Raw genomic sequence first — 19,649 nt, forward strand, 5'->3', positions numbered from 1 at the left:
TATTTAAAATTTCATTTGCCCATCTTGTCCAAATTAGTTCCAGAATAACTTCTATAGTAGATGTGAGTTTATGAATGGAAATGTTAGGGCAACAATAATTTCATGAAGTGTATTTGGTTTTTAATAAATCATTAGTCCATTGGAATGAAAATCCTTAATCTTTTACAGAGTTGCAGATAGTCAGTGCCCAAATTTATATGCTAATGACTCTAAGGGAAGAAAGCAGAATTAACATATAATGCTTAATTAAGAGAAAAGAATTGCAATAATCCTATAACTTGGAAGTAAAGCACAAACCGTTTCTGGTGCATAATAGAGGTTTTAAATATGTACTTTCAATATAGCAGTTCTTAAGTCATGATTCTGGTGCTGGCAATAACATAGAAGAAAAAAGTCTCAGTGAAAACTATTGAAAGAAATGAATCCTGTTCAGTTATAACTTTTGAAAGCTCATTCCTTATGGTCTTTTTTAGGCATTTACAGCATTGAGTAGAAGATTTAATCATTAAGTATTTCATGTCAGAGTATTTAATTCTGTAAGGTGTCTGCCATTCCATTCTCTCTGAAAAAAGACAGTACCAATCCTCTGGAATCAACAAGGTTTTGATACTGGGTTCCAGGGAAGCAGGATTAAATGTAAGTTGTTTGCTATATACATATGTCATTATTCCTATTAATACTGTTTTAGTGGTTCAGAACACTGGTGCTTCAAGCTGTTACTGTGGTTTCTCTGCAGGCAAATGGCCTTTGCAGGGCTTTTACCAAGCAACTGTACTTTGAGATTAATACCCTAGTCACTTCAGTCTTATACTCACAGTTAAAAATCTGTGAATGCAGAACTATATTAACTGTGATCTATGTGGCTGATCAAAAATAGAATTATGTCTGTTCCAATTCAGAGGGAAATTAATCTCAAAAAATCTGAAGAAGTCTACTATTTCTTTGCAGAAATCTTAAGCATGCAATTGCTCTGCCTCTTACTTTCAAACTTCAAGCACATAATTAGAACAAGCTTGATCTTCTGAAATAACGAATATTCCTATTGGGGCTTTGTGTTGCTTGATGATTTTTTTCTTTTTCTTTTGACAAAAAAATGCCAGAACCTCACCTGAGGTTTTTTCAATAAGTTTATTTCACAAATGAATGTTTTCCCACCTCTGAAGCGAAAATCAATATAAGATATAAGGAAAGAAAGAAATGCCAAAATGTTCTGCACACATCTCTCTCTTTCACTCCTAGAACTATGTTATTCATAAAAAAGGCTGAATAATGAGTTTTCCTGAGGAGCGTTCTAATCTAAACATTCCACAAACACATTAGAGTCAGGTTTAAATAAGAGAAAAAAAAAATATATATATATATATAACTGCCAGGCTCTGCAGATTCAGGACTGACATCTGATACTAGGAAACAATTCACAGGAAAGCAAAGCAAGAGCTGTGTATCCAACTTTTGCTCCATAAATTGTATAATTCAGTTTGAAGACAATTTTACATGTAGACATAAGTTTTGGTGAACTGCAGCTTTCTGCTGGTTTTCAGCGCTCAGTGCTGTGAAATACTTTTTCATGTTTTCCTACATCCAGTACACTGCTATGGTGTTCGTACCCAGGTGTTAGAATGCTCTCCAGTATGCCTTTTCGTAGCACCTAACAATCTTAATCACTGATTTTAATAGAAGCTGCACATAAATTTGCTGTACTTGCTGAGAGTAAAATCTACCCTCAAAGTACACCACCTTCTAAACCCCATTTTGAAAATGCAAGTGGGATGCCAAATGAGGGATATAAAACTTGGTAATTGTATCTCTATCCAAATGTAGAAAGTTAAAGCTACATCTTTGTGTAAAGTGTCCAGTAAAATATCCGGAGACCCCAACTTTGTGAAATTCATGAATGGTGGGGGGTTAGCACAAACAAAAGATGTTATTATTAGTAGAACAGCTACAATACACAGTGCTTGCTTTGTTTGAAAAATACTGCTTTTGTCACTGTTTTCTCCAGACTGTACTCCCATTCTTCCCTTCCCACGCAGTTTTTTCTCACTCACTCTGCTGGTAAGAGATTTTCATCTATGCTCTTTATTTTCTGTCTGTGCTGGTTCTTCCTTCTAATTGTCTTATGCGCTAATGTGAATTGCAATTTTTGTGTCAGGTGGCCTTCAAGTATGTAAAGCTTTTAACACAAGGATTAGAAATAGTTTTGAAATTTGTTATATTAATTTTAGTATTTAACAGTGCTTCTTTTTTATTGATTCTTTTGCAGGGTCAAATTCAAAGAGCTTCTTGCAGCCTTCAGTTGTCATCAGGTCAAATTAAGTATCTAAGTATTATGCTTGAACTGGATAATGATTAAAAAGTGCATTTGAAAATGATCTACAATTTTTTTCAGTGTAACGGGCTTTTTCAAGATAACCCTTTCTTACACTTCACTAGTCTAGTAAATGTGCTTTTAAGAAACATATGATTAACTGTTAACTACAGGCTCAGCTAAATACAGATCAGAGAGATTAAAGTTACATCATTTGAACAGGAACTGTTCAGTAAAAGTGAAAACAGCTGGTGAAAACAACTACTGAAGGACTCTGGTAATAACTTTCATAGAGAGCAAAGTTGAAAAATAACCAAAGGATGGAGAGAACATTCTTAGTCCCTTGATTCATAAGTCGGCTATGCTAGAAGTGAGTAATTACTCTCAGAAATTTTTGAAGAAATCAGTATTTGGACATAACTGTAAATTAACACTTGCTTTTGGTAGAAGTCCCGTGCAGCTACCTCCCATTCAGATTACCCATACAGATAGGAAGTTCCTTGCCACCCAGAGCAATAATATCAGCTTTGCAATGAAGTGCTGATTAAGCTTCGAAAGGTAATAATACAGTTGTGACCCTTTAAAGGCTGGTTTTTCTATATGAATAGTAGCATTTACAGTTGCACCAACTGTGATGAAAACTCTGAAGTTAGTGAATCCTCGGGGTTCAGGACACATGCTGAGTCCTAACTGGGATCAAGAATAAGTTTCACCAAAAGCTGTAACATTGAGAAGTGAGCAGCTTTTTCATAAGGCATTTATGCCTTTTACTCTAAGAATCAAAAGTAGCTATTAGTGGAGATTAGATAGAAGATTATGTGATTGTTTGCTTGGATCGTATGTTTGCCGTTAAATAAAAAAGCAACCAAACAGAACACAGAGAAGGAGAAGATATTTCTGTATTAAACTAAACAACAAGTACCTTCTAGAAGATTACATAAAAGAAACTAACTATTGTGTCTTTTATCAAGTAATCAAAAGCTAGAACTAGAACTAATCTTCTAGCTCACCACCAAACCATGCCACCTCATGTCATTTAAGAAATGAAATGGAAAATCTGGTTTTGTTTTAAATGCTTTAAACATCCCTTATCAAGTTTTCTCATTGGTTAATGATTCTTAAAAATTCTTAAAATATACATTATTTCTAATTTGTATTTTGTGAGCTTTAACTTAAAGTCAAGGCATATAGTAATATCTTAGCCTGATATGTGGAAAAGCCCTTTGGTATAAGATATACTCTTTCCATGTCAGTACTTCTAGATCCCTTAAGCTTGACTTTGATGAGCTAAATAGATTGAACTTCTTAAATCTCTTTCTGTAAGGCAGATTTTCCAAGCTTTAAATCATTCTTGCAGTTTGTTACTCTCAAAATTTTCAACATCTTTTTAAGGTGTGGAAAAGAGATTTGGATATATTATTCCAGCAAACATCTCAAATATATTTTTTTCCAGATGGCCACCTGTTAAACACTGTTAAAGACTATATTGACTCTTCCAGCTAGACAGCCTTCTAAAGAGTCAGTTGACTCTTCCAGCTAGACAACCTTCTAAGGAGTCAGTCTGAAATGGATACTTAGAAAGAGCTCTATTTTTTTTTCCCAGAATCACTTCTAGAATAATACTGTAAGCATGACCTATAATCTTTGTTTTAGAAGTATGAGGTCAGTTTAATTTTAAGTATATGGCGCTTAATAGTTCCTGCAATAAAACGGCATTTCACCGCCTTACTGAAGCAATAATATAATAACTTCTAAACCCATTTTGTTGTTTTTTTTTTTTAAATATTTATCATAGTGCCTTTGGAAAGCCTTATCAATAGTTCATGCTTTCCAAAAATGGGTAGCACAGATATAAATTATGACTGTCAGAAGAAAAGTTGTTGCTCAGGCTTTCGTTTGTATGAAACCATTATGTAGAACCTGTCTGCTGTATAAATTTACACAGCCTGTTTCAAGCATAATCAGGACATCTTCCAGATAGAATGAAATTCCCACTTATCTCTATACCCCTTACAGAATTTGTAAATAAACCTTTCAGCACATTTCTGTCTGGTTTAGAATGTTGCATATTCAAGCTTATTTGGGAGAGTTGCAAGTTCAAAGTATATAAGCTACTTCAGTGGCACAAGACTTGACTTGGTGGTTTATTTTATCCTAGCTGGTTCTAAGGATAAGAAAATATCCTTGATCCCTTAGCAAATCACTCCCAGTCTTCTTACATGGAACTGAGGCAGATGTTTGTGTATTCCATAAACATGACAAAGTACATCTTCTCATGCACATTACGTTCAGAGTTTTGCCATGGAATATCTCATAAATAACTACTTAGAAATGTCAAATCTGGGTTGTACTGAGTCTTAACAATGAAGCCAAATTTGAAAAAAAATGCGTCATTTTTTTCAAAATGCATGTATAAATTTGTGTTACAACACATGAGGAGTTTAATGTGTTTGATGTGTTCTCTTTGTATTTATTAAAATAACTTAATAAAAAGTCTCTTACTGAAAGGATGCCTCAATCAGACTGAGTAGATTCGAGCAAACTAGTTTGAGTAAAGGTTGATTTAACTATAACTTCTGTAAAACTGCTGCTAAAGTGACAGCTGAATTAAGGATGTCTGAGTCAACAGCAATTCTTTTCAGTTCACAGGGTTCCAGGGGGACTTGGTCCAGGAGGCACAGAACCAAATAGCTCCAGATCAAACAAGGTATAAGCTTCACTGGGTAAGACCCAGACATGATAGCTCAGGTTCAAGGAACTTATGTACTAGCAGAGATTAGGAAGGAACAGCTCAAATATTTTCTCTGGACTTTTTGGCTTTTTATATAAAAAAGATAAATAGAAAATGAGGATTTAAAAGTGCAAACCATTTTCTGTCCAAAGTGTGATAAAATGTTTAAAAGTCTGGCTGTCTGAAAATTGCCATAGTTTCTCTAATACTTAAAGTGCTTACTCAATTTTAAAATCACAATATTGGCTTTGATATGCCATAGCTATTAGTGATTACACCCACGAATATTCTAAAATTAAGCCAAATCAAAATTAAAGTAGCCTGTTCAACCCCAGCTTTTTCATATGCTTTATGAAATAATGCACATTTTTACAAAGCATACTCACACTGTATCTGTTTCACAGAATCCCTGAGTTGTGCAGTGTGAAGAGGGGAATGGAGCAGCTTAGTTATTAGCAAGAAGAACAGACATCACCCTTTCTGTTTGGAAAGTCCTGATATTTGCCATATAAGTTCAAAAGATGGGCTATAGCCCTAGTATAGAATTTGCGATTCAGAAGAAATCCAGTAGTGCCCTGGTGGGCATGTGGGAAATAATCTGTGAAATTCCACTGAGCCTCGCAGAGCACATACAAGCTATGGATGTCTCACTGATTTATACAGTACCTGAGTTTGCTTAGATCAACATGGGTGCAGGTAGAGATGTACTTGCCTGTTTCTGTAAAGGATAATTTATTTCTTAATTTGAAATTGCTACTATATGGCAATAGAATGCTAATAAGAAGAAAAAATGGGGGCTGAGTCCTTTGAGTTATAAACAATAGGCTTTTTGTATTCTAATATTTCTGAATACAGTGTGCAGTAGGAGCTCTGCCTGGAGTTATGCAATGGTTACAGGAGAGCAAAATACTGTGCAGCTGGCCCTAGTTCTCTAGAAATTCTCTTCCAGGGCCTTTTTGTGTACAAGAAGCCTTGTCAACAACAAGGGTGGCTGCAAATAAGTAAGAGTTATTACTGAAGTTTATTAAACAACCCTTAGGCTTTCTAAAACCATTTGAAAGCCTGGCATTTTTTGCAAGGAATACTTCCTTTCCTGGGTAAGCAATATGTAACATGAATATTTTGTTGAAAAGATGGCAATATTGACTTCAGAAAGTACAACATATGTCAATTTTTGAGAAATATTTTGATTCATTTTCCCTGCTGTTTGGAGTAGAAATCTAGACAAGTCTCTGAGATCTAACTTATTTTTCAGTTTCTCCCTACAGAGCACTTCTTAGGGTTACTTGTCTATTGGACAGATGTCCTAGACTGTTATTCAAATATGTTCTAGGGGCAGATTTTCTATTGAACTCTATGAATATTTATGAAGAGCTTCTGATGCACCTACAGGTGACAACTGGGCAATGAATCTCTTGGTGTTAAAGCATACATAGAAAGGGAACTAAAAGAGGAGGATAAAGGGAAAAAAAGTTCCAACCATCTTTTTGCAAATAATATATTGATGGGGAGTAATTTTAGGATGAAAGAATCTCTAATGGGAATGTAACAGTTACAGGATGTTATTACTTATTTAGAAGCTGGTGTATTCAAAAATCAGTCATAAAATTTTGAGTCTGAAGACAACTGTACTTTCAGCCTGAAACCTGTCTCTAACATGAGGCACTTTACTAAGTTCTTTCCTCAGCACATTTCCGTCTTATATTCTTGGTATTTTCAGGCATATTTATTATATGTGTGTGAAATCACCAACAAGGCCCACGACAAAGAGGCAAAAATGTCTTAAAGTCATTAAAGAAAGCTAATGTGAAACGCACCTATCGTGCTTATGTTTCTTTGTTCTGTAATGTAACCCTATTGTGTCAGTTACATTTTTTTCTTGTTTCTGCTCTTTAGCAGCAGCTATTTGCTTTTGTTTTGGTTTTGGTTTTTGGTTTTTGGTTTACTTTACCTAGCTGAACAATATGCTGTTCATATAGCCAATGCTTCCATTTTCAACAAGGATGTTAAGGAGTGCCCTTATTACTGAGCTTTTTGTTGTTGTGGTAAAGTCAGACACAACGATGGGGTTAGTTTTGGGGTTTTCAAACTTTGAACAAATGCAAACCAAATTCAGCTCAAATTACCTTAAACAAGATGGCCTGTGAAGTTCTGATAAAGTGGCTGGGAGAAAAAGAGATAATTTCATTTCTTCTGTTTCTGCTAATTGCTGAAGTTTAGAGGATCTCAACTTTATCATGTCTTCCAGTTTGACCAAGCTGAGATATTAAGAACTGAAGCTCTAGAGCCATGAGATACATAAAAGCTATAGTTTCATTTCCTGTTTAAATTCCCTTCTTTTCTGTTTTATCCACAGTCCTTCTCCCCCAAAAAACATTTATGTTTTCAGACTTGTTAACAACATTTAAAATTATTGTCTTCTAACTACATGGTTGAATCTAGCAGGACCTGAATGAGAACTAGAATCCTGAGTATTTTTTTATGCAAATGGTTTTGCTATTAAACACAGCTTATTATGTGCTATACACTCTCCTTAGGCAGTGCTCTACCCCTATGGATTTGCCAGTCATTGCCAAGGTAAATCTATGCCACAGTTAGTGGTCATACATCTCCTAATTTAGGAATTGCATTAAGAAGTCCAGACAATGCAAAAAAGAGTTTATCACAACTCTTTCTTTTTCTTTTCTAGACAAAAAACTTTGTCGCAGCTCAGCAATCACAGAGACATTTCTCTGTCTGCCTGCTTGATTTGTTTTCTATTTATAAATAGATTTATCCATCCAAAGAGGCATTTAGGAGGCAGATCAACTCTAACCAGTAGCAGGAACTGAACAGATAGGAGAAACAAAGCTTTGGAGGGAGGCCGAAATGAATCAAATTAACTGTGTAGCTTTCATTTGTTTTTCATTATTCCAAACTAACATAGCATTGTGGATACTTTTTTTTTTTTTTTTAAAAAAGGCAGTGGAATCACAGTTATCCAAGCATCCATAGTCAGTCACTCTTTCTGATGAACTTGCAGTGTCTTTACTCCCTATTGCCTTGCTTTTACTCATACTTCCATTATTTGTTATCTCAAAATATTCATGTAAGCATAACAGTTCACATAATTGGTATTGTAAAAATAAAAAGATTTTCATCAAGAATAGACATGCTTTGGGGCTTATCTTGACTATTCTCCTTTGATATGCAGATCTTTTGGAACTTTGGTTTGTGAGGATATATCATCCCATGGGTGAGATTTCACCTGATGCTGTTTCTAGCAGGAGTGTGTGCATTTAATTTCTGATTCTCATCTACCATCTCTTTCTAATAATTCTTTTCCTTCAGAGAAGGAGATAACATATCTATGTGTCTAGAGATACTGGTACATATCTGACCTTTATGTCTTCTGGTAAACGTTTAGAATTTAAATAGCTTGCTGGTGGAATGTTTCAACCTTTCCTCATGAGGGTTGATCTGTGTTTGTGAGGTCCATTAAAAGTAATACATGGTCACATCCTAGCAGAAGAGCCAGTTTTTATTTCTTTTTATTTGAAGCATCACTTAAACCATCACACCCAGTGCCAACTCATTTCTGAAGTTCTGCTCACTACATAACGGTAATAAATAGCATCCTACTCGATATAATATAGGATAAATCTACCCAAACAAAGTATAACTCTTTTTTGTGTTTCTTTCTAGAAAAAGACAAATGAACCTCCTTTATTCAAATTTTATGGCTACATTTCTGGGAGAGCCACAGGAGGTAAGTATGTGTCAGGCTTTTTGAGCTTAGAACACAAAATTAGTTTCTTTAGAGTAAGGTGCTCATAATCTCCAGTAAAAGAATGTTCTTATATTTTTTTTTATATATATATATATATATACTTCTCCCCACCCAGTGTCATCTTAGCCTCATGTCTTTCCCTCCCATAATGCCTCCTGGCATAGTATACACCAAATATTTAAGAAAAATTGGTTTCATATTCTGCATGTGTGCGTATGTACCTCATGTGTGTTCATGTGTGTATATATATGTATGTGTATATCAATGGGAAAATAAATCTGAACTTTTCCCAAGTTTTAATAGCTTTCTGTGTTACATCGAGAAACTTTCCAGATGAGTATTTTGTCTCCTTTTATGTCTTGTATCAGCTTGAGTAGACTGTTAGCTTTCAATAAAAGAAAGAACTATGAAAGTGGAAAAAAAGGTGTTTAATTTTTCTGAAGGGAATGAGAAAATGTGATTTGCTATAGTCGATCATATCATTCATTGTTAAAGTTCTGTGGCTTGTTCTGACAGAGCCAATAGTTGATGACTGGCAAAATGTGAAAATCCTAGCAACATGTAGCTATATATGAATATATGGCCATAAACGTATAAATTCAGACAAAGGACAACTGTGTTTCTTCGATCTCCATAGAGATGTATAAAATGCCATAGCATAATTACCTCTGTTTTGTAGGCCACAGAGAGATATTACAGATAATGTAAACCAGGGTTTTTTTAATTGGATGTTTAGATGCTATGGACTACAAGCTATCACTGTAACCTATATTGCCATGACACTTAGATCTATCCATGATATTAATTTAAAAAGAACATTTTAAATTAAATTGTCTTCACTAGACAGCGCCAAGCCTGTTATTTCTCTCCTTCAGGCAAAAGCTTAGTGAGAAAATTCTTCTCAGGGATATTCTTCTTGTGCTTTAACCCCAGCTGGCAACTAAGTACCACACAGCTGCTCACTCACAGGGAGGAGAATCCGTGAAAAAAAGTAAAACCTATGAGTTGATGCAAACAGTTGAATAGTTAAAATGTAATAATAGTAATAATAGTAACTTTAATGAAAAGAGAGATAACTAAAAGAGGGAGAGGAATATCCCTTTGTCTAGTTTGGGTCAGGTGTCCTGTTTCTGCTCCCTCCTAGCTTCTTGTTCCACTCCTCACTGATGAAGCATGATAGACTGAAAAGTCCTTGATCAGAGTAAGTGCTACTGAGCAACTAAAACATTGGTTATCAGCATTATTCTCAGACTAAGTTAAAAAACACAGCACTGTACAGTTATTAGGAAAAAAATTAACTGTATCCCAGCCAACACCAGGACAATCCTGTAATCAGTTAAATCTTTTACCAAAAGGTTATGCTTTAGCTGTTTTTCTGGAGCTGGTCATTTGAACTGTGATGAATCATCAACAAATTTGACTTTTGAAGTGACTTTAATATATGCACCATATATTCCAATATAGATTTGAAATTTTCTGATGGAATCCTGAAATGTTTAAGGAAGGTCATAGAGCATAGACTTTTTAACGAAAAACAAGTTAATATATGTTAAGACTGTATATTAGGAATTATCCTGGAAAGTAAATGCAAAGTCATTACCAGTAGTATCTTTAAAATTTTCGGAATTCAGAGACACTTTAATAATCAGACATAAGGCTTCCCCAGGTGTTGCAAACTAAAGCAGAAAGAGTGAAGGAAATATAAGAGAAAAATCCATAGAATGAAAAGCTTAAATGGGTTGGGTTTGATCCACACTGTCTTTCTCTGTGGCAGATCTTCCTCATGAGTAAAACAACAGATACTTAAACATTGTCAGATTTCATTCTTAATTTTTATCTTTTGCTTATAAAGATAGCCTGTGGATCACTTCTTTTTCTAAGAAGCCTAGAAGGACTAGTTAGAGAACAAAAAGCTCTGATGAACAGCTGACTTCAGGTTTTTTAAGGACATCCTAAGATATTAACGTGACTTAGCAGAGCATTGCAAATATTCTTGCAGAAAATAACAGCTTGTCTCATAACTTCATGATGTTTTTCCATTCATCTAACAAGTTCACAGTCTGAAATTTTGGCAGACTTCAGCTGGATATCATTTCCCCTTCTCTTCCCCCCCCCCCCCCCACGTTGTGTTTCTGGAAATCCTTAAATATTAATTACTGGTGAAACTCTACAACAAAATAAAAATAAAATAATTTGGTAGCATATTTGATGAAAAACAATTCTAGTATCATTTGCAACTTAAAGGTCTCAGTCCAGCAACACTTATTCAATTCAATCGCTTTAATTCCATGGGATTATTTGGGTGTTTTTAGCTCTAAGGGTTGCTGGATCTTCTTGACCTGGGATAGAAGAGCACACAAATATGTAGTCAGTACATTAGTCAGTAATTTTAATCACTAGTACTAGATGTATGTTGAAAATTAAGCATGTAATTTATGTCTAGCCTTGAGTCCTTAGTCATTTGTAAAATCAAGCTTTATATGAATAAAAGTTACAGGCCAGTCTCTGAAACCAAGGACATCATTATTTTTGAACATCAGTTGCAGAGGAATAACTTAAAAGCAAGAAATGGCCCACCTTTGTGTCTAATAGACATGTGAAATATTAAAATGCATAACCATATTCATGGGTTATGTGTGGGATTATTAAATAGTTGGAATTTTCTTCTAACCATGCTGGAAGCTCCAAGTTTGGCTTGATGAGGCTGAACCTGGGTGCAAAATAGATTTACTATTACCCTCCTAGGAAGTAAGGAGAGGGAAAAAGGTTTATGGAGCCTGAAAGAGTCTACTGCATTTCTATTGCAGCCATTTTTAGCTAATCAGGGGAAATCTGGAACTCTTGGGGTTACCTAAAGGAGGTCTTGTGACAGAACTGCTGCTATTGCTCATCATGTGGTTCAGGAGCATTGTGCTCCCGCAGGGTGGAACACCCAAGTCCTAATGCCCCTGGGCCTTGCTCAGAGCAAAAAAATTAACTTTAGTGTCCCAACTCACAAGAGTGACTATACACAACTTTTAATGTTGTGTGTGTTTAAATAAATACAGGTATATATATTTAGACATATTACATTCCTTTGTAAAATAAAGTGCATCAGAAATGCCAAAATAAGCATTTTCCCTCCCCCCTCCTTCTTTTTTTTTTGTTTTGTGGATAAAAATTTCCCTGTAATTTTGCAGTAAGTTGAACCCTTAAACCCCAAAATTTAAAATTATGGCAGCTTTTTGAACTGCAGATTCAGATAACCCCAAATCACTAATGACTTATGAAAAATTAAAACTTTAGAAGCATATATAGAAAGCAAGAGGACATGTAACCGAATGAGCATGCTTGTTGTACAGCAAGCTTTCTATTCAGGCTCCTTGTAAGAAAGACCTTAAGTAGTACTTCAAAACTCAGAAGAGAGGAGGAGAGTGGATTGGTAATATAGAACTACCACGCACAACATAATGTTATAGAAGTTCCAACTTCTTTGGAACTTTTATTTTCTATTGTCTTATTTTGACAAGAATACTTTGTTACAGTTTTCTGAACAGCAGGCTTTCCTGGGGTTGCATATGCATTGCAGTTATGAAAACTGCTTTTAAAATTTTACTTTTGTACTTAGCAATCAAAATCATAAAATGTAACGATGTATTATTTTAAGTACTGCTCTGATAATGAAGGATTAAGCAATATTGTCACCATGCAGCTAAAAAATATCGGCTTTGTATATAGTGGTAGAATTAGTAGAAGGAATAGATCCTTAGGAAATATATTCTTTTTTTTTTTTTCACAGCTGAAACTGTGTTCATTTATTGTACCTGGCACTGTGGCCAGGTAGTTCTGGCACTGGAGCCATACTTAGTCTTTTCACTAGCCCCATATAGCATGAAAGACAAAAAGGCTGTCTCCGAACACCTTTCTCCCGATATATGAGTTTTCTTATGCATTTTGGTACAGCATGTACAATTAGGCAGTCTGAAAAACAGGCTGTCAGACAAGATGGACCACACTCTGATTTGGTGTAGTAAGTCCTATGTTCTGACAGTTAGTTGTTATGGGAAATAATAGTCATAACATAATCCAATACAATTACTGGCAGGAGACAATCCAAGAATTGGAATTTTAGAGTTTTCTTTAAAATGAAAAGCATGTGTTAAAAGCCATATTGATTATCTTAATCCAGTCTCCCATAGCAATATTGTTAAGCAGTATGACTCCTCTTTGTCTGTAGTTTGCCTGGCAGGAGAGGAACAAAGACATTGATCTGCTATTAACTAAATATACTGGAGAATACTTTGTACTAACCATTTGAATAGGAAATGAAGGAAAGTAACATTTGCTACCATGCTTCATGATATCACCATAGTAACTAAGAGTTCCTTCTGAATACTGTGCTTTTGTGCTTGTATTTTCACACAGAAGACAGGCATTAGCTACTGGTCTTTAAATGAGAAAAGTGATCATTAGTTTTGCACTTTGTAAAGTCCCATTAACCAGTGCATATTTTCAAAATGATGTGCATCAAACAAGGAACATAACAATTTTAAATTTGAGAAAATTATGATTCATTACACCATAAAAATGGTTTATTTAAATCCACGTTTTCAAAAACAATATTAGATAGCCTTTAAAATCTAACTAAAAAAAAGTGGCTAGATAGCTCAGGGGCTTTGGCTGGAATGTTGAAGCACATGTCTAATTATGTCCAGTAGGTTGGTGGTAAAAGGAAACTGTTTCAAGCTCATCATTTGATTGCACTAATAAAATTCACCTGTGATCTTTAGGAAGCTGTAGATGTTCAGGTGTTGTGAAATTTATTTCTAATAGCAATGAACTGGCTGTTATAGTAATGGTGATTGGAAGTTCCCATGAAGATAATAAAATATGCAACCAAGAGACCTTGAACAAGTCTCTTTTAGATGGACCAATCTAAAGATGTATGTGTACCGTGGTTTCTGTGTTTTGTCTCCAGCATCACAATGAAGCCTCCTGTTAACTAATTTCAATATGTTTCATATATATAAACCCTATTAACCTTGTAAAACACAACCTGCTTACATTTATGATTCACACAGTCACAGTGGCTTAAGTAATTAATATTGATAGTAAAACCGACAGTAAACTTTGATGGTAACAAATCTTGTAAATTAAATTAGGGTAATATTTTTCTCCATCCTACCCAGGTCCAGAAAACCATACTGTGAGAGAACTAAGGCCTTCAGTCCCAATTCCCTCCTTTTGAAAACAATATAATACAAGAAGCTCGCACAGTCTTGCTTGTGCCTTAGATACTGAACTCGAGTCTGCTAGACATGCAGTGGTTTTTTGGAAACAAAGAAAGGGGTAACCTCAAGGTATCCATAGGTTGTTCCTCAGTGGAAAGTAATATGGAGTGGCTGTTCTGACTCAGTCTTAATTAAGTGAAAAGTAAGTAACTGTCCCTGCTTCAGAGAGAATTCTGTCTTTCCCAAGCAAAGAGAAATTCCACCTCAGTAATCCAGTTCTTGATGCATAAAGGTTGAGGGATTAGATATACCACACCAATCATGAAACAGTAAAGGTCTCTGTGATGATCACTGAACTACTAGAGCTGATACAAATCAGCAGCAACTTAAATATTGGCAGAGAAAGGGTCAGCCTGTCACAGCTAAAGTACTGAAATTCTTGATGTATACATATGAAAGTAATTTTAAAAGGTTATGCAATGTTTCTGTGTGTTTCTTTTTTCTGTATATGTTTCATTAAATCCATGGGGGATAATTACCACTCAGACAAAACAAAGCTTTTTATAATGAAACGTATGCAATTGTATTCTCAACACCCGTATTGCTTCATTTGATATCTGACATGAAGCACATCTAAAAAAATCCTATCAAATGCAGCTGGCATATATAGCACAGGTGTTGCTGTAACTGTAACAGATTGCAGTAAATCTAATTAGCAGAAAAAAATGTAAGAGCAAGTGGGTAATAACATTTAACATCCTCAAACAACTAACTCCTTTAGGTTGAAATCTTTGGAAATATTACTGTTTCTAATACTGTTGAGTATTATGTGCAGCCACATATATGTGCCTTTAGAAGTCTTTAATAGCACAACAATGCACCATGGAATAGTAATGAAAATCTTATGTCACTTCAAAAAAAGATATGGATAATATTCATTCATTATTGGTCAAACTTTTCTGGATAATAGAGAAGTGAGTTAACTGTAAGTGCTTGTTTCAAAACCAGATTTCACACTGGAAATAAGAATAAAACATTTGCCTTCCAGGTACTTACTGATTCCATTAGACATGATGGATTTTTTGTATTATAGAGATTCTTAGAAGATGAAAAATACTGATTGCTTCCCTTCTCTAATATAGCAATAGTTCATGTCTTGGAACTAGTTTTATTGTCAAAGTGAATAATATTTTCATATGTTTAGAGATGGCCTCATTCTTCTTGATGGAAAAATGAAATGACTTTTGACATTAGGGTGCTTTGTTATCTGTTCCTTGACTAGCATCAATATCACATAATTTTGATAATGTGCTTCAGGTGTGATTTCTGGAAACAAAATGCAAGTGAACAAATGTCCTTAATGCATTGCAGTTTGGGGTCCTTCCCTGTAAATCGTGATTATATGTTAGAGCAAAAGCATTTTGCGTTTCCTCTAGAGCAAATACTAAACTAAATAAAAAATGTATATATCAGAATACTCTGTAGAATAGGTTTTTAATTTGTTCTTTAGCACTGAAATATTTAATACCTTATCATACAACAATACATTTGCTTTCTATGCCCAAGCCCACTGGACAATAGTAGTATCTAGGGAAAACTCCTGAATGGAAGTGCTGCTGGCTTTAAAGTTAAGTCACTTAGAGTTTGATTTCCCTCTAAGTGGCTGGTAAGTTTGTTGAACATTGTAATTAAAATAAACTAGCTTAACATTCAATGATTTGTTTAATCCACATACAGAAATGCGACTTTTTTTCCTCATTTTTCCTCTTAATATTATCACTGATGCTAACTGGTCAGATTACTCTCAGTAAAATTCTTACAGTAAAATTCTTACAGTCTTTGTGTTCCCTGTTTTTTTTATCATGATATTTAAGATTAAAACAATGTTTAGAAGACATTCTTGGAGAGTTTAATTGATTACAAGATTAAAGAAATGGATACTGTATGTATCCTGTGCTCATATACAACACTGCATAAGTGTTCACAGTGCTTTTTTTTTTCTGTTTTTTCTTTATTTTATGTGCTGTCTAGATTTTCTTTGTTTTATTGCTATTAGTCATATATACATCCAGGACATAACTGCTTTTCTATATATCCAGGACATAACTCCTTTTACTGTAAAATATGAAACAGTAATGCAAATAAATTTACTATTGGTCCAGTTTTACAGATCTGGTACTCTAAGCCCAAAGGGAGAACCTCTGTGGACTCCACCTGCTGCTGTTCTTTTTGAACTAAGTAGGAAAAATTAGTCTGAGTTCTGTAAACATAAAAACACTGAGGCACAAATCTCATTTATTTGTAAAGGGGATTTATCAGGTGGAATTTAAAAGGGGATAATTGAGAAGCTCAATTTCATGATCATAGGGATTTTAGGAGAGAAACTGTGGTGTTACTAATCGGGGGGGTTCTGGTACGATAAAGTATCTGTGCATTTCCAGGTTTTCAGGATGAATATTACTGTTAAAGAGTGACTATCTGAACAAAGAAAAAAAAAAAAGATGATGTAAAAAAAGTGCTTTACTATAAAGAGTCTATAAACAAGATAGCATTACTTCTGCCAATAACAGTTCTTCAGCTTTCTGCGTTTGTTGGCTGAGTAAGCAATGGATTGTGAGTGGCAGGCTTAACTTCTTTCTAGGACTTCACATCTCCATCTTGCTCATAAGTGTCATTATCGGAAGCCTGAAGAATCTTGTCTTTCTGTTGTTTCTTTCTGAAGAATTGTTGTCTTTCTGGCTTTCCTTTATTGTAGCAGTTCATGTTAATATTTACATCACTTAAAGTGCTGGCAGCTGAAATGGTACAAAACAGAGCACTGACTTCAAAGTCAGAGAGACACTGAGTAAAAATTACCTTGCTGTCAAAAAATAAATCTAGAACTCAGTTGCACAGAATAATACTGAATGAGTACTAGATACCTAGAACATCAAAGGGTCTTTAGTGAAGAGTGTGCAACGTCATCAATCCCTAGTTTAGGCATTTGCTTTGCAAGCAGACTCTGCCATGCTGACTCTCTGCAGTGCGAGAAAGATCAGTGTCTAATACAGCCACACAAGACACACAACCAGATAAAAAACAGTGTAACCAACCAGTAGGAAATGGTAAGGACAGGGATGTGTCTGCCTCTCTATGGGATTTAGGCATCTTATATGATGCTTCCTGGAGAGTCCTTCATTTAATTGGGATTTTCAGTACCGAGCCTACTACTTTCCTTAAAATGTGAGTATGTACCTTTTGAAGCATGTCAAAAACAGAAGGCAGGCAGACAGGGTTCTCTCCTCTTTCCGTCTCTTCTTTTTCTCTTTAAAAAGTTTTGGTATCATGTTATGTGAAACCAAAAATATTCCGAATGATGCTGTCAAATACTTGGGTTATAAATTACTAATATAAGTCTCATTACTCTTAAGGAAGGGGTGTTTGTTTGTTTCTCTAAATCCTTTATTGTATCAGCTGATCATCATTTAGATAAATCATTGAAAACTTTGGTTGAAAGGCACTTCATATGCATCATTTTTAATAGCAGATTGTAAGTCAGGGGCTTGTCCAGTTCAGTGCAGGAAGGTAATAAATAACTTGGGTTTGTATAAGCAGCAGATCCTGCAGACACATCAATGAAACTGATTTTGAAATATATTCAGTGCTGTAGCAAAGAAGAAACAGTTGAGCTAGCAAAAAGGGGAAGAAGAAAAAACTTCCAAAGAAATCTGTGTTTTTATAAAAAAAAAGGCCTATGAGGTAAAAGGATTGTTCAGGAAAATCAGTATGGAGAAGTTGCTTGCCTACAGTATTGTATTGAGTTACCCTGATGCAAATCTGAGATTATCATACTGAATTAGTTTTTTAAAGGAGAAACTAATCTGGAAAGAAAGCACCCAAGAAAGAAGTCCTGCAAAGTAATTTTTGTGAATGTGCTTTATCCACATAACTAGGAAATGATGCAATCAGAATAAAACCACACCACACAAATATAAGACTAGATAAGACAAAAAAGCCACTAAGGAATCATACTAAAGAAAGCTGCATATTTGAAACTGCTTAACATAATACTGAGCCATATCATTGCACCTCTAATTATTTGGGATGACACAATGCCTTCACTGAAATGGTGGTAGGGTATAGGGGTAAGAAAGATTTATTTTTCTTTCTATGTAGCCAGATAGGATTATACATTAATTCTCAATGAAATCTTATGATAATACAAGATTGTTCAAGACACTGCAGTTTCTAGTGTTTTGCCTGTTGCAATAGGCAGGGTTGCTGTCATTTTGTGAGACATTTGCTATGCTTACAGTAACTCCTTTCCCTTCATTTTCAGCAAAAATATAATTACATTCCCATAGACCAAACTGAATAATTTATGTGCACAATTTTTTTTTATACCTTCAGATACTTGCAGATAATTGACATTACATTCTGTGGCATTACAGTTTTTCTTACTTATCTACCTATTTATTTTACTTACCTAGCAGAGAAACAAAATCACTTACACAATAGTTTCCTAGTTTTTGATTTAGAAACCTTTCAAACCGCTGAAATATTTTAGTCAATTGTTTAATATACTAAATTTTTCATATTAAATTTCACTCAGTTCTTGTTCAAGTCCTGTTATGTACATTTCTTTTAAGAGCTGGAGTTGCAGTACATATTGATTTGATATTGCCTGCATATTCAAGTAACTTTTACTTATTTAACTAGAAGGCTTTGTGATGCAATTTATAGTCAGCTTTGGAGTGCTGAATTCTCTTGAAATTAAGACTAAATATTTAATTTTTTTTTCTGGTTTAAATATATCTTTTGTGATGGGAATAGATGTAGTAAATGACAATTTAAAAGATTAGGCTCTTCTTTTTCCTTTAAGGCATTGCTGTTACCAACCAATATTTTTTCTCTCCAATCAGTTCTTACACCTTCCCATTTCCACAACTTTTAAGAAACTGAGTAATACAGTGAGATCATTAACTTCTTGTCTTCGTGCATTAGAATAATAGCTGGGATAGCTAATTTATATAGATTCATAAAGTATTATCTACTATTCTCCAATGATACCTAATGTTACGAAGGATATTTCAAAAGACTAAATTATCTTCCAGTCCTCAAATTTTCAGTGTTGCTTCATCATAGCCCGGCACACTCTGAAACATGGAACAAGAGAACAAGCAGAATATGCGTTAAGAAATCTGTTTTGTGTTTATATTTATCCCAGTCTGGGTGCTTTCTCTCACCATATTCCATACTATGTTGAGGGCACATCTGCTTCCAGAGTCTGTAGCAAATATACAGTTGTCACCATAATATGCAGCAAGCAGAGAAAATGAAAAATCATGAAGTTAGTCTAAAATAAAAGTTGAAAAAAAGTCATTGAATGCTCAAAAAAAAAAAAAGTAGGTAAGATGCGTGTTTTAAAAATCATTTTAAGTCTGACAAAAAGGTAGTCAAGTCTGGTAGGATTTTGGTACAGTTCAGTTCCACTGAGAATCCAAGTTGTTATAATCTGTGCATGTTAAAGCTTGTGAGCGGCAAACCACTGTATCAAAGAGGCCTACAAACAGGGTATTACAATAATCCAGACTTGATGTTATAAAAAACATGAATCAAGAGCTCAGCACCCTGTGGAGACAGTAAGCTTTA

The sequence above is a fragment of the Pezoporus occidentalis genome, unplaced genomic scaffold (assembly GCF_034315485.1).
Source record: "Pezoporus occidentalis ecotype Australia unplaced genomic scaffold, CSIRO_AGI_Poc_V1 ctg156, whole genome shotgun sequence".
Classification (NCBI taxonomy): domain Eukaryota; kingdom Metazoa; phylum Chordata; class Aves; order Psittaciformes; family Psittacidae; genus Pezoporus; species Pezoporus occidentalis.